The 17,022-nt window shown below is 40.1% G+C and overlaps 1 long non-coding RNA gene across 2 annotated transcripts; it reads right to left on the reverse strand.

Moving 5' to 3' along the window:
• Window positions 1–12,752: 12,752 nt before the first annotated feature.
• On the reverse strand, window positions 12,753–16,548 carry LOC134481140 (uncharacterized). 2 transcript variants are annotated; one of them, XR_010056427.1, is made up of 2 exons: window positions 15,697–16,548; window positions 12,753–13,061 (listed from the first exon to the last, which is right to left on the reverse strand). It is a non-coding gene; the product is annotated as an uncharacterized LOC134481140 (long non-coding RNA). The 2 variants fall into 2 exon arrangements; XR_010056428.1 differs by having other exon boundaries at window positions 15,595–16,548.
• Window positions 16,549–17,022: the final 474 nt, after the last annotated feature.

Here is a 17,022-nt window from a genome sequence, read left to right on the forward strand (position 1 = left end):
AATGTTCTCCTTTATACCCAAATCAGGAATACCACTAGGAGATTCCAGGTTTCTTAGTCACATCGTGAAATAGAATCAAGTGACCTTGTTCCAATATAATATTCTTCATTCTTTCTGAGATATGAGGTAGAGGATGAAAGAAAATACCCCCAACAACCTGAGTTTAGGGTAATATATTAGTTTAAAATGTCAAGTGTATGAGTCCAAGGGGATCTGACATCCATCAGGAGTCATGGAGTACTTCCACTGGACTCTCCACAGTGGTTGCCTGTGCAGGATTTAGTTGGGAATCAGCACTCATTTTTCAAATTTATAAGACATCAAAATGTAGACAAGAGGGATCATCCTCATATTCATTTACAAAGCACCCCCACAAGTTTTCTATTGTCTTACTTGGAAAGGATACATTTAAAAGAATAAAACAATATTATTATACTCAAGGAAAAAGCTCGTGGCAAAGAAACAAAACAACAATTAAAGGCAAAAGTCTATGTTTTTCAATACAGTGACTATAAGGAAAAGAAGTACACTTTAAGCAGAAATTGTTGTTATCTTCTTCAAATTTATGGAGCATGGATGTTATAAAATGAATGATAAGATAGAATAACAACGTAGGCTGAGAAGCTAATTGAGAGGGGAGCAGAAATTAAAATCAAAACAGCTCAGAGCATCAAAGAAGCCTGTGGTAAAACCAAATCTACAGCAACACAATTGTAAGAAATACCCATTATGGAAAAGTAAAAGACAATTCGAAAGGAACATTAATGTATATGATGGACACTTGTGTCAACTTGGATTTAGATTCCTCTAAATCTGGAGGGGTTTGTCTCCTATTGAGAAGACAAAATGTTGTTCCCCTTCAGAAATTTGAAGAAGATTGAATAATTTTACCCTCTTCGTCCTAGTAAAAAAAAAAAATAAGGCCAGAAAATAATTTAAATTGTAAACGTGTGTGTGTGTGGGGGGGGGGTGTGTGTCTTTATTAAATTATGTGTGAGTATTTGCATGCATAGGGTTGCCTGTGGAGGCTAGAAAAGGAAGGGTATTGGGTCCCTGAAACTGAAATTACCAGTGATTATGAGTCATCTAGTTCTTTGAATCTAACATGGGTCTTCTTCAAAAGTAGTACATGTTCTTAACTTCTCCGTCATCTCTCCAGTCTCCTGTAAAAATAAGTTAAAAAAATGATTTCTGTTGCCTAAAGACAAGGAGGCTGAATGAATATAATGATTCTGAGGTTATTTTTAAAGATGAAGTTCATTATGATAGACAATGGGCATACTATATCTAAAACTAAGAAGAGATAAAGTGCAAACAATAAGGAACAGTGTGCTGTATGAGAGATGTTGCGGGGTAAAAATTGACATGAAACTTTCTAAAGAGGCTTGAGTCTGCTTATAAGGTCGCAGAAATTTGTGTGTACATGTTTGTGTGGGGATACATGTGTCTGCAGGTGCATGTCCACAGGTGGGAATAAGGAGGTCAAAGGTCAATACTGGGTATCATTCTCAGTCACTCTCTACTGTATTGATTTTGTGACATGGTCTCAAGCTGACCATGGAATTACCAATTTAGCTAGACTGGGGCTCTGTCAAGCAACAGGGTTTCTTTCTTCTCCATTTCACAGGCACCAGGATGATTAGCTTGGAACACAGTCCCATGACTTTTTACATGTTCTCTGGAGACTGCACTCAGATCCTCATGCATGTATCAGAAATAATTTAGCAGAGGTGCTACCTCTTTCTGGCAGTGGCCATGTAGCTGCTGCAAGGAATAGCATATGAGTGATTCAGTGACAGGATTCTAATGTGGCAAGTCCATTTAAACCACTTCTTAGTTGACAAGGGAAATTTGGTGGCCTTTATATTTAGTACCAAGTTTGCATGCCCTACAGGCTCTCCTTTCCTTCATTGTACTGCATATAGTCATTATCAAAATTGTATCACTTCATCAGTCATGGACAAGGCCATCTGGAGTCACACAGGCTACGTCACTGTGGATGATTCTACATCTTTCTCAAAACTCTTTCAAGGGATAAAATGTTCTTCACCTCTTTTTGTATCTATCAATCCTCCAGATGTTACCAAAAATCCTGGGAATTTGAGACTTATAATCATATCTTTAGAGAATTACCCAGTCACACTGAGCAAGTCTGTGTCAGTTGTGGAGAGAGGTAGGTCCTGCTTACATAACTATATTTAAGAAGCTATATCTGATCAATGGAGACATGGGAAATGTAGTGATTATGTTGGATTGATAGAGACTTGAAAATGGCTCTTAGAATGATTACATCTCACAAAGATCTATATATTAGAAAGATGTCTAGAAGATCTGCTTTGTAAAATGAACTTGTCTGTCTGCAATTAAAAGGGAATTATGATGGGAGATAATAACTAGAGATAGTTTATCAACAAATGTTTAATTCAGCCTCTCACCATGCATAACTATGTAACCATGTTTGCTACCAGACGGGTTATGTCTTCCTGTTTACAGGACATGCCTCGCCAGACATCTCTTTTGTCTTGCTGAAATTGTGCTTTTTAATGCAAAATAAGTTTAGGTGGTGATTGATCCAAGGAATGGGAGAAGGAGGAGGGGGAACTATCGGGGGCTTTGTGTAAAGATAGAGCTTTTGAAATGTGGATATTATGTTTTTTTTAATAATGTAAGCAATGATATCACTGCTTGGGTAAGCACATTTGTCATTGTATAAATATAGAAGGCTCAAGTTATTTGTGGCCACTTGCCTGAAAATCAAAAGGTGGTCAGTGTCTTCACTTTTATTAACTCACTTTCTCCATTTCAGGACCTAAACATTATAGCTAGAACTGGCATTGGCATCTTCTTGGTTCCTAAATTTTAATTTTTTAAAAATTTTTATGAGATATATTTCTTTACTTCCATTTCAAACATTATTCCCCTTCCCAATTTCCTGTATATAAGCCCCCATTTCCTCCCATCCCCCTACCCCACACAGGTATTCCCCCTAAACATCTACTTTATTCCCCCCCCCATATTCCCCTGCACTGGTGGTCCAACCTTGGCAAGACCAGGGGCATCCCCTTCCCCTGCTGCCCCAACAAGTCTGTTCTCTGCTATATATGCAGGTGGAGCCCTGGATTATTCCATGTATAGTATTTCGGAACTGTTTTAGGCCCTGGAAGCTCTGTTTGGTTGGCATTGTTGTTTTGATGGGGTTGCATGCTCCTTCAACTCTTTCAATATTTCGTCTAATTCCCTCCAAGGCTCTTGTTCTCAGATCAGTGGTTTGCTGCTAGCATTGACTTCTGTATTGGACATGCTCTGGATGTGTCTCGCAGGAGAGATCTATATCCGGTTCCTTTCAAGATGCATTTTATAATCATCATCTCATCAATCTTATCTAGTATACATATATATATACATATACATATACATACACATACACACACACACATACACACACACATACACACACACACACACACACACACACACAAACATATATATATATCCCCTTTTAGGAAGGAGTGGGAGCATCTGAACTTTGGTCATCCTTCTTCTTGAGCCTCCTGTGGTCTGTGGATTGCATCTTGGGTAATTCGAGCTTTTTGGCTAATATCCACTTATCAATGAGTGCATACCAAGTGTGCTTTCCTGTGATTGAGTAACCTCACTCAGGATGATATTTTCTAGTTCATTCCATTTGCCTATGAATTTCATGACCTCATTGTTTTTGATAGCTGAGTAGTACTCCACTGTGTAGATGTACCACTTTTTGGTATCCATTCCCCTGTTGAAGGGCATATGGGTTCATTCCAGCTTCTGGCTATTATAAATAAGGCTGATATGAACAGACTGGAGCATGAGTCTTTGTTGTATGTTGGAGCATCTTTTGGGTATATGCCCAAGAGAGGTATACTGGGTTCTCAGGTAGTGCAATCTCCAATTTTCTGAGGAAACTCCAGACTGATTTCCAAAGTGGTTGCACCAGTTTGCAATCCCACCAACAATGGAAGAGTTTTCCTCTTTCTCCACCTCCTCCTCAGCATCTGCTGTCAACTGAGTTTTTTATTTTAGCTTTTCTGAATGGTGTGAGGTAGAATTTCAGGGTTGTTTTGATTTGCATTTCCCTGATGACTAAGGATGTTGAACATTTCTTTAGCTGTTTTTTGGCCATTCGATAATCTTCAGCTGAGAATGATTTGTTTAGCTCTGTACCCCATTTTTAATAGGGTTATTTCACTCTCTGGATTCTAACTTCTTGAGTTCTTTGTATGTTTTAGATATTAACCCTGTATCAGATGTAGGAATTGTAAAGATCTTTTCCCAATCTGTTGGTTGCCATTTCATCCTATTGACAGTGCCTTTTGCTTTACAAAAGCTTTGCAGCTTTATGAGGTCCCATTTGTCAATTCTTGATATTAGAGCATGAGCCATTGGCGTTTTGTTCAGGAAATTTTGCCCAGTGCCCATGTGTTCGAGACACTTCCCCATTTTTTCTTCTCTTAGTGTGAGTGTATCAGGTTTGATGTGGAGGGCCTTGATCCACTTGGACTTAAGCTTTGTAAATGGTAATAAGAATGGATCAATTTGCATTCTTCTACATGCTGACCTCCAATTGTACCAGCACCATTTGTTGAAAATGTTATCTTTCTGCCATTGGATGGCTTTAGCTCCTTTGTCAAAGATCAAGTGACTATAGGTGTGTGGGTTTATTTCTGGGTCTTCAATTCTATTCCACTGATCTATCTGTCTGTCTCTGTACCAATCCCATACAGTTTTTATGACGATTCCTCGGTAATACTGCTTGAAGTCAGGGATGGTGATTCTCACAGAAGTTCTTTTAATATTGAGTATAGTTTTCGCTATCCTGGGTTTTGCAAATTGCTCTTTTTATCTCTATAAAGAATTGAGTAGGGATATTGATGGAGATTGTATTGAATCTATAGATTGCTTTTGGCAAAATGGCCATCTTTACTATATTAATCCTGCCAATCCATGAGCGTGGAAGATCTTTCCATCTTCTCAGTTCTTCCTCAAATTTCTCTTAAGAGACTTGAAGTTCTTGTCATACAGATCTTTCGTTTGCTTGGTTAAAGTCACACCAAGATATTTTATATTACTTGGGAATATTGTGAAGGGTGTCATTTCCCTTATTTTTTTCTCAGCCTGTTTATCCTTTGAGTAGAAGAAGGCTACTGAATTGTTGGAGTTAATTTTATACCCCGGCACTTTGCTGAAGTTGTTTATCAAGTTAAGTAGTTCTCTGCTGGAACTTTTGGGGGTCACTTAACTATACTATCATATCATCTGCAAATAGTGATAATTTGATTTCTTCCTTTCAAATTTGTATCCCTTGGACCTCTTTTCACTCTCTAATTGCTCTGGCTATGACTTCGACTATTAGATTGAATAAGTAGGGAAAGAGTGGGCAGTCTTGTTTACTTCCTGATTTTAGTTGGGTTGCTTCAATTTTCTCTCCATTTAGTTTGATGTTAGCTACTGGTTTGCTGTATATTGCTTTTACTATGTACAGATATAGGCCTTGAATTCCTGATTTTTCCAGGACTTTTATCATGAAGGGGTGTTGAACTTTGTCAAATGCTTTTTCAGCATCTAATCAAATGACCATGTCATTCTTATCTTTCGCTTAGTTTATATAGTAGATTTCATTGATGGGTTTTCATATATTAAACAATCCCTGCATCCCTGGAATGAAGCCTACTTGATTATGATGGATGATCATTTCAATGTGTTCTTGGATTCCGTTTGTAAGTCATTTGTGAGTATTTTTGCATCAATAATAATAATGGAAATTGGTCTGAACTTCTTTTTCTTTGTTGGGTCTTTGTGTGGTTTCAGTATAAGATTAATTGTATAATCTTATTATACAATTATTAATTCATAGACGGAATTTAGATGTGTTCCATCTGTTTCAATTCTGTAGAATCATTTGAACAGCATTAGTATGAGGTCTTCTGTGAAGGTCTGGTAGAATTCAGACCTGAGTCCATCTGGACCTGGGCTCTTTTTGGTTGGGAGACTCTTAATAACAATAAATGCTTCTATTTCTTTAGGAGTTATGGGGGTATTTAGATGGTTTATTTGTTCCTGATGTAGCTTTGGTACCTAATGTCTGTCTAGAATATTGTCCATTTCCTCCAGATTTTCCAGTTTTGTTGAATATACACTTTTGTAGTAGGATCTAATTTTTTTTTTTAAATTTCTTCAGATGCTGCTGGTATGCCTCCCTATTCGTTTCTGATTTTGTTAATTTGGATACACTCTCTGTGACCTTTGGTTAGTTTAGGGTTTATCTATCATGTTGATTTTCTTAAAGAACCAGCTCCTGGTTTTGCTGATTCTTTGTATACTCATTTTTGTTTGTACTTGGTTGATTTCAGCTCTGATTTTGATTATTTCCTGCCTTCTACTCCTCTTGGGTTTATTTATTTCTTTTTGTTCTAGAGCTTTTAGGTGTGCTCTCAACAGTGGCCCTTAGAATTGGGGGTGATTTGGAGGTGGGGTTCTGGATTTCCTTGGGTATTCCATTGTCTTTATAGGTGATAGCTTCTGTCCTAATGTGGTCTTTATCTGGTTGGCTGTTTTAACAACTACCTCTTAGGAGAGATCTCCTTAGTTGGATGGGGGGAGGTGGAGTAAAGGGAGTGGCAAGTGGAAGCTCCTTTGTTTTTTTAATGGAGTCCTGTACTGGGGGGAGACAGAGGAGCAGACAGTCTGCTTAGTGTCTCCTTTGAAGCCTTGGGGGTTTTTGGCATCAGCTCTGCCACAGGGCACATCCCCTAGGTGATACAGGACTTAGAAGTTTGACCACACTTACCCCACACTGCCACAGGGTGGGTGTTGGGCTGTGGAAAGCTGCAACAACACTGCCGGCAGGGGGTGGGGGGGGTGCAGGAACTGAGGAATTTTTTTTTAATGTTGTGTTTTCGTGTGTGTCACTTAACTGTCACAGAAAAGAGGAGAAACGGTTTGTCCAATGGGAACATTCCCTTGGCATATCGGCTTTGGGGCATTCCACAGAAATCCAAAACGTTAAGCCTTTCTGCAGATTAAAGAACTAGGTGCCCTGTAGATTTAAGTGTCTGCTGTGTTACCAGGTTAGGTAGGGAGTCTGCCAAAACCGATTGCAGGCTGTTTTGCAGGCTGTCTGGATTTAGACAGGGGCTAGAGGGACCTTTAGCCAACCCCAGAGAGTAGCTCTGGCCAGGAGCCTTCAGGTGCCCCTTCAGCTTGACCTAAGCTTGAGATGGTGCTGACTGAAAACTCAGCAGGAAAAGATAGGTTGTTAGTCTCCAGAGTTGGGGGAGGTGACTCACCTTCCCGCACTGCAGTTTTGTTGATCATTGTTCCAGCACTACATTTTAGGGCTCTGGTGCCCGAGTGCGCTCCACAGTGATCTCTGACCAGGCTGGCTAGTTGTGTGGGTACAGGTAAAGGGAGAAAGATCTCAGTCAGGGAGGGGGACCATTTATTTGCCCCCCCAACTGCGGGTCCTTCTCCTTACCCCGACTGCCTGCCACTTTGGTTACCTGGGCTGGGCTGAACCAGCAGGGGACTGACTAGCCAGTGAGGAGTGCAAGGGAGATTCTGGAAGTGATGATTTCCGGAGAGCAGATCTCATGTCCAAGTGGCAGAGTAACAGCTCTTATAACAAGCTCGTAGACGATAATTCCTGCACGCCTTTCATTGTGCTTAAATAGTTTTGTAAATGGGTCAGTGTCTGACAGAAGGTACTTCCTATTGGTTTGTCCTGAGAGCTTGGGAAGACCTCCTCATATACTTATTTGTAGGTGTGATCCTGCTTCTACCTCTGATCTGTCTTGAGCCTACATGACCTGTGGTCAAGGGGCTTGCAGCATTGCCCTACATGACTGGTCTGTCTCAAACCTCTGTAAAGGGGTCTTTGGGGGGAACTGATATCCTGGGAAATTGGGAAGGCACCGGCAGTCCCCTTTAAGTGTCCTGGGGATTCTACCTATCTCCATCAGGAATCAGGGTACCTTTCCCTGCCTGCCCCTCTAGTGAATTACATTGATGGATTTCCATATATTGAACCATCTCTGCATCCTTGGGATGAAATCTACTTCATCATGAAGGACTATCATTTTGATGGTTGCTTGGATTTGGTTTGTAAGAATTTTATTGAGTGTATTTGCTTTGATATTCATAAGGGAAATTGCTCTAAAGTTCTCTTTCTTTCTTGTTTTTTTGTGTGGTTTAGGTATAAGCATTGTTGGTATCAAGTGTTGCCTTTAGCAGTAACACCATACATTCCCAGAAGACGTTTTGGCTCAAGTCTCACCTCCACCTGGGCATCTTTACCTCACAGTACAAATAAAAGCAGACTCCCTCCACCCGCACTCTCTTTTCTGTTCTTTCTCTGGCCCCTTCCCCTTGTATTTAATAAGGGAATTATTAAATCTCACCACATGGAACCGTGTTGGTATTGGTTTGGTGTGCTCTTTCTGGACGGGCACAGCCAATATTGAATAGCAACAAGCATAATTATGGTTTCATGGAAGGAATTGGCTAGTGTTCCTTCTTTTTCTATTTTGTGGAATAGTTTGCACCATATTGGTATGACATCTTCTATGAAGGTCTGATAGAATTCTGCACTAAACACATCTGGTCCTGGGCTTTATTTGGTTGGGAGACTTTTAATAACTGCTTCTATTTCTTTAGTAGTTATGGGACTGTTTAGATGCTTTGTGTGATCCTGACTTAACTTTGGTACCTGGTATCTGTCTAGAAAATTATCCATTCAATACAGATTTTCCTGTATTGCTGAATATAAGCTTTTGTAGTAGGATCTGATTATTTTCTGAATTTCCTCAGATTCTCTTGTTATGTCTTACTTTTCATTTCTGATTTGTTAATTTGGATACCCTGTGCCCTCTGGTTAGCCAGGCTAAGGGTTTATTATCTATCTTGTTCATTTTCTCAAAAAACCTACTTCCACTTTTGTTGATTCTTTGTATATTCCTTTTTTATTTCAACTTGGTTGATTTCAGCCCTGAGTTTAATAGAATTTCCTGCCTTCTACTCTTCTTGGGTGCATTTGCTTCTTTTAGTTCTAGAGGTTTTAGGTGTTCTGTCAAGGTGCTAATGTATGCTCTCTCCAATTTCTTTTTGAGCTGTGAGTTTTCCTCTTAGCACTGCTTTCATTGTGTTCCAAAAGTTTGGGTACGTTGTACCTTTATTTTCATTAAATCCTAAAAAGTCTTTAATTCATTTCTTCCATGACCAAGTTATCATTGAGTAGAGTGTTATTCAGCTTCCATGTATACATGAGTTTTCTCTCACTATTGTTGTTATTGAAAACAAGCCTTAGTCCATGGTAATCTGATAGGATGCATGCAATTATTTCAATATTATATCTGTTGAGGTCTGTTTTGTGATCAATTATATGGTCAGTTCTGGAGAAGATACCATGAGGTTTTAAGAAGAAGGTATATTCTTTTGTTTTAGGATGAAATGTTCTATTAATATCTGTTACGTCCATTTGGTTCATAACTTAGGTTAGTTTCTCTATGTCTCTGTTTAATTTCTGTGTCAATGAGCTGGCAATTGATGAAGGTGGAGTGTTGAAATCTCCCACTGTTATTGTGTGACATGCAATATATGCTTTGAGCTTTAGTAAGGTTACTTTTATGAATACAAGTGCCCTTGCCTTTGGAGCATAGATATTCAGAACTCAGAGTTTATCTTGTTGGACTTTTCCTTCGATGAATATGAAGTGTCCTTCCTTATCTTTTCTGAAAACTTTTAGTTGAAAGTTGATTTTATTCGATACGAGAATGGCTAGTCCAGATTTTTTCTTTGGATCATTTGCTTGGGAAATTATTTTCCAGCAATTTACTCTGAGGTAATGTCTGTCATTGTCACTTATGTGGGTTTCCTCTTTGCAGCAAATACTGAGTCCTCTTTAAGTATCCACTCTGTCCATGTCTTTTCATTAGAGAAGTGAGTCCATTGATATTAAGAGATATTAAAGAATAGGATTGTTGTTTCCTGTTATTTTTTTGTTGTTAGAGATGGAATTATATTTGTGTATTTCTCTTCCTTTGGCTTTGTTGCAAGAAGACTACTTTTGTGCTTTTTCTAGGGTTAGATTTCCTCCTTGTGTTTGAGTTGTCGATCTATTATACTTTGTAGGACATAAATACCTATCTTAAAGGAATACAGCACAACACAGGTAAGGAATAGTAGCCCTTGAAAAGGAAACACAGAAATCTCCTGAAGAACTACAGGAAAGCACAAACTAACAGGTAAAGGAATTGAACAAAGTCATCCAGGAATCAAAAATGGAAATAGAGACAATAAAGAAAGCACAAAGGGTGACAACCCTGGAGATGGAAAAAGAAGAAAGGAGATCAGGAGTCAGAAACACAAGTATTTTCAATCAGAAATCAAGAGATAGAGGAGAGAATCTCATCGGCAGAAGATAACAGAAAACACTGACACAACCATCAAAGATAATGTAAAACGCAAAAAGCTCCTAACCCAAAACATTGAGGAAATCCAAGACACAATGAAAAGATCAACCCTAAGGATAGTAGGTATAGAAGAGAGCTAAGATTTCCAAAATAAATGTCCAGTAAATATCTTCAACAAAATTGTAGAAGGAAACTTCCCTAAAGAAAAGAAAGTCATGCCCATAAACATACAAGAAGTTTACAGAACTCCAAATAGATTGACCAGAAAGGAAATCTGTGCCATCACATAATAGTCAAAACACCAAATGCACAAAACAAAGAAAGAATATTAAAAGCAGTAAGGGAAAATATCAAGTAACACATAAAGGCAGACCTATCAGAATTACACCAGACTTCTCACCAGAGACTATTAAAGCCAGAAGATCCTTGGAAGATGTCATACAGCCCCTAAGAGAACACAAATCCAGGTTATTCTATCCAGCAAAACTGTCAATTAACAAAGATGGAGAAACCAGTATACTCCATGACAAAACCAAATATACAAAGAACCTATGTATTTATTATGTGTATCTAACTGTGTGTCAGACAGATATCTATATACACATATAAATAAATTACATATTTACTAAATTACTCAAAAACATTTTACAAGGGCTGGAGAGATGGCTCAGCGGTTAAGAGCACCCGACTGCTCTTCCAGAGGTCATAGGTTCAATTCCCAGCAACCACATGGTGGCTCACAACCATCTGTAAAGATATCCGATGCCTTCTTCTGGTGTATCTGAAGACAGATACAGTGTACTTATATATAGTAAATAAATAAATCTTTAAAAAAACATTTTACAATATTCAAGTAGACATATGTACACACATGCCTACATATATACACATATACAGGTGTGGCTGTTATATACCCATGGGTTAGGTGTCTTTTTTGCACATCTGTCTTTATTAATGTATGTGGTCTGTATGTGTGTGTATGTGTGTGTGTGTGTGTGTGTGTGTGGCATGTGTGTGATGTGTATATATTTATGGGTAAATGCACACCCTTTTGTGTGGGAACACATGTGAAAGTCGGAGGAAACGGTCATGTGTAGGTTCTCACTCCTTACCTTGTCCTGGGCAGGCTCTATTGCTACTACCACTGAGTAGTCAAGGCTACCTTGATCAGAAGCATACAAGACTTATCTTCTTTTCTCTTTCCACCTTACCATATGACCTGTGGTATCCAGTCAACCATGCCCATGCTTATTTCATATGGATTAGTTTTTGATATGGTGGGTGTTTGCGGCAAGGTCTTTTCCTTACTGAATAAAGGTTTCAGGGCACCAATCACTGGACATATACTTCCAGGTTAGACTTCCAGGTTGGAGGGAGAAAGAGAGGATGAGAATAGGGGCTTGTGGATTGTTGGATTGTGGGAGAACTTGGGGTAGGTGATAGAATGAACTAGAGCCTCCCACTTAGATTTCCGATCAGTCAGGATCAGCCACTGAGGGATTTCATTTACTATGGCTTACTAGTAAGGATGTTAGTAGTTGTACCCAGTGATTGAATTACCTGTTGATTCTAAACTGAGTTTGTGTGGTGTTTGCCTTCACACAGCTTCTCAACTGATTTCCAGAGATAGGTACAGCCCCACTACCACCCCCACCCCCAGGCAGCCGATAAATTTGGATGCTCGAATCTGAGGTTTGTCATGGTAGTAACTTTCTAAAGTGACTTAGCAAATAGGTTGAAGAGGTTTCTAGTGCTACAGGCCAGAAAGTCTGTCAAGATGAGAACAGCCCACCAGGGTCAAATGACCCATTGGTGCCATGTGACCTGCTAGTATATGGGGTAATATAGGATGGTGCCCTCTTCGGTATTTCATGCTGCAGGAGTTCAAATTCAGTTTGAACCAAAATGAGTACTTTGGTATTAAAGCCTAAGTTTTAACCAATAACAATATTCCAGCACTGACATTATATTTCTTAGCATAAAGCATCCTATGGAATCTGTACGGTTCAGAATGAGTTCTCTGTATTTGATCTTTTCACAAGATTCAACCCAACTCCCAGCTCCTTTGGAGGTCACCAACAATACTATAGGCTGTTCTCCTAAGGCACCAAACCTGGGTATAAAATGTAAAATGTTATCTGGTTGATTGAACTCCCATGAATCCATTTCCTTTCACTTTCCTCTTTGTTCAGCCACTGATGGCTTTTGGTTGTCTTTTTAAGTAGCCATACACATACCACCTTTTACATTGTCTTTTACAGAGAGGCTCTATGGCTCACGTCTGGACAAACCACACCAGGCCAACAGGGCTCCACGTGGAGAGGTTTATTGGAATGATAGAGACAAAAGCCAAGGGGTGAAGAGAGGTAGGAGAGAAAGAGAGCAGAAAAAGGGAAGAGAGGAGAGAGAAGAGGAAGAGGGCAGAAAGGATCTGCCTCTTATGTGAAATGTGGTGTAACTGTAACATGAAATGTATGCTGGAAATGGATGACCGTTGCCTGGACAACAGATGCTCAGGTGACAAGATGACATCATTGCTGGAGGCAAAAGCAGTTCCTGATACCAACATTTGGAAATTTAGGTCACCAACTGGGACCCTCCTTTGTACCTGTAGCATACCTGTCAAAAAAAACTAGATGTAACCATGCAGGGATGGCACCTTGTATTTGTACCTTAGCAGCTGCTGAACTCCTTATTCAAGAATAAGAAAAACTAACATTTGGGTTGCCTATCATGGTCTTCTCCTCTTATAACACGTCACAGCTCCTACCTTTCAAAGGTTTACAGAATCTACCTCCCTCCAAGGTTCTTTCTCTTCAGGTAGCACTAATAGAAGACTCCACACTAACCTTTCAATCACACCTGCCTTTCCAATCTTCTTTCTCCACCAAATACTAACCACTCCTTATCTCACGCCTGCATTAAAACCTTAGAAGAATTATTACCTCACCCTTCACACATACAGGAGGGCAATTTGCCTAAGACCATCTATACCTGGTATAGAGATGGAAGCTCCTTTCTACATGAAGGAGCCATAAGAGCCAGCTGCCCCATAGTGTCAGACACTGAGGCACAGGCCCTTCCTGCTCATACCACCAATCAACAGGCTGAAGTAGTAGTCTTTACTCATGCCTTTAACCTGGCACAGGGACAATCCCTCAACATCTACACAGATTCTAAACATGCTTTCCGTATCATCCTGACCCTGCCACTAACTGGAAGGAGCATGGGGTACTTATGACTAAAGGAGGATCAGTAACTAATGCAAACCAAATTATGGCCATGCTAGAGCCTCCCATCTCCACACAGCTATAGGGTTTGTTTACTGCAGTTCCCACCTGACGAATGACTCTATTGTCTCCAAGGGAGCTGAAGAGGCAGCCAGAGCTGAGGCCCTTAGGGGCCTACACATGTCTCACCCTCCCCAGGACATTCTTACACTGCAACCCACATCCCCACTCTCACTCCCTAACACTCATTAAAACTCTGTCCTATCTTCGACACAGCTTTCATCCTAACAGCACGGCATTGTCTTATTTTGTTAAAACCCACTTGAAGCCTACTCCTAAGGACTTAAGTTTCTTAAAATCCATCACTGCCTCTTCTAAAGTCTGTCAAGAGTCAGATTTCAACCTCTGGTATTGTAGCACCCCTTTTTCTACCCATCAGGCCAGAGGTTCCCTTCCTGGAACTGACTGGCAACTTGTCTTTACCCACATGCCAAATGTGCCAAGTACCTCCTAGTTTTGATTGACACATTCTCGGGGTGGGTGGAGGCATATCCCACAACTAACAAAAGGGAAAAAGTTTCTGAGCTCCTCTTCCAAGAGATCATCCCCAATTTGGTGTCTCAGCCTCCCTCCAGTGAGACAATGGTCCCTAATTTACTTCCCAAATTTCTCAAATTCTGTCTAAGGCCCTAGATGTCACCTGGCATTTTCATATTCCATACCACCCTCAATCTTCAGGTAAGGTAGAAAGAACTAACTGCTCCCTAAAATCCACTTTTGTCAAACTGTCACAGGAACTTTGATTGGGCAAAACTCCTACCTCTGGCTCATTTTAGGCTACAAGCTCTCCCCAAGTGACCTCTTTGTCTCACCTTTCAAACTCATGTACGGATGTCAGTACTAACTCCTGGTCTTTCAACTAAATGTGCTCCCCTCCTAGACCATTCACTTACCCCATTACTTTGTCACCCCCTTTCTCTCCTATGGAACTTTACTGACCACCACTGACTAAGGCCACACGCTGTCTCCTGTCCACTACCTATCAACATTGAGATCAAGTTCTTCTGTCCCCTCCAGATCAGCAGCTCTTAGCTGTCTCTCCTAAATGGTAGGGCCCTTCATGGACCCTGCTCTCTTAAGCCCCACAAGATGTTGAGACCACCCACCTTGTCCCCAATCCCAGAAGAATGAGACTCCACTCTAGCATCTGCGCTCCACTCCACTGGATTAGACCTGGGCTTCTCCTCTGATCGTTTCCATCCATGGTATCACTTACATCTAGAGATTCGTGGTTCAAGGAATCCCCACTGATAACAAACAGACTTTCCCAATAGGATCAGGAAACCGCTCCATGCTGGGAGCCAATCCAAATTGCTGTCATCCCTATATCTGTCATTCCTTCTGCATACTATGTTCTCTTTGTCTGCTTCCTCTTTGACCAGACAAAAAATGATTGCAAAAAATGGCCAGACAAATATGGGGGCTGCCCATATTGGTCGTTCCAGATACATATGTTAGGATCAAGGACCAATCACTTCTGTCAGCAATGCCAGACCCTGTTCTTCTATATACAAGACCCATGGAATCCCAGGTAGAAAACAGTTGTTGGTAAGCTCTAATGTAAAAACAAAGCAGGGTCTCCAGTGAGTACTATCCACATCCAGAGAAATTTTGTCCAATTTCCCAAACTCTAGATATCGAAAAAATAGGAGAAATAATCAAACACTCCTCCAAGGTCCTTACGTCCTTGACATCCTCCCTCACAAATGGTAATAACTTGTCATTTAGCCTTTTGATTCAGACCCTGACCTTGGTGTACCAACTCCTTATGGCACCCAACCTGGTCACCCAATCTCTGCCTAAGTGCCCTGCAGTCCAAAACACGTCAATTCTCTGTGGCACTGGTATATATTGTCACCTACCTGCCAGCTGGTCAAGAGGAGTTTGCACACTGGTGTTCCTTCCCTGAACTAGGAGTAATACATGGCAAAGAATCTCTACCAATTCCAGTTTTTGACATATACCTGTCCAGCATAAGAGGGCACTGCAGGTTGTGCTATTCCTGGTTGCTGCAGAAGTAGCTACAGGTGCTGGCACTGGAACAGCAGGGCCGACGATTTCCGTAACCCTATACAAGAAGTTCTTATCCCAGCTTGACAACGGTTTCCAAGGAATGTATGAAACCATGCTCATAATCCAGAAAAAGATCGATTCTTTGGCACCAGTTGTGCTTCAGAACTGACAGGGACTAGATGTTCTGACAGCTAAAGAAGGTGGTCTTTGTCTGTTTCTCCAGGAAGAATGCTGTTTCTATGTCAATGAATCTGGGACAGTAAGAAATAAATTCCATCAGCTGCAACCAGACATCTAGAAATTTAGGGAACAGCATGAGGCCTCCAATTCCTGGGTTTTTGAAAACCCTACATGGAAATAGGATACTGCCCTTCTTAATGCCTCTTCTCCCCATTTTCCTGGAGCTACTATTTCCTCCCTGCCTCATTAATCTTGTTTCCACATTCCTTCAAAGAAAAAGTCAAAATTTTCTAACTGAAAACTCAAACATTTCCTTTTACACAATTATCAAGTGGACCCGGATGGTGAAAGTCAGCTACACCCCAAAACTGATAATGCTCCTAGACAGCAGGGAGCAGTTTAAGATGTCTAAAGCCCCTATTTCCCTTTTAGCATCGGCTTCCCCTATTTCCCTTTTCTCTTCCCTCTATGATAAGAAAAAGGGAGGTATGTTATAATCAGAAGTGGTTTACAGCTAGCCTCTGAATCCAGCAATGACATCATCTTTAGGTAACAAAGACCTGCTTGCTTCTGTTGCCATGGCAACCGCCACACTCTCAAGGCACATGCCTCACTCACGTTAAAAGTACACACACACACACACACACACACACACACACACACACACACACACAAATGAGTATTTACAAACTGATAAGTAAGATAGAGTACACTATTCTTTGTATTATTTTATACTATCATGTGTGTTTATAACTATGCTCACATAAAGAAAACTATTATAAGTAACTAAACATCATTTAAAAGATGGTAAGAAGAAGCAATAAGTATCTATATAAGCAATGGAAATGGAGAAAAGTACACAATTACAGTGAGAAATTATCTCTTTTTAAATTGTTTTTAATGAGTTTTTAAATAACCATACCACTAACTTTCAATTTAAGTGCCCAGGAATTAAATATCTAAAGCATATTGTACTATAACTGACATGGATAAATCCTACCTCACAGTAACTAGTACTTTTTTAAATAGGCAAAGACATATTTGTATCCAGGAAAATACATTGTTTCAGGTAGCATAATTTAAAATTTCAATCTCCT

Source organism: Rattus norvegicus, chromosome 12 (assembly GCF_036323735.1).
Source record: "Rattus norvegicus strain BN/NHsdMcwi chromosome 12, GRCr8, whole genome shotgun sequence".
NCBI lineage: Eukaryota > Metazoa > Chordata > Mammalia > Rodentia > Muridae > Rattus > Rattus norvegicus.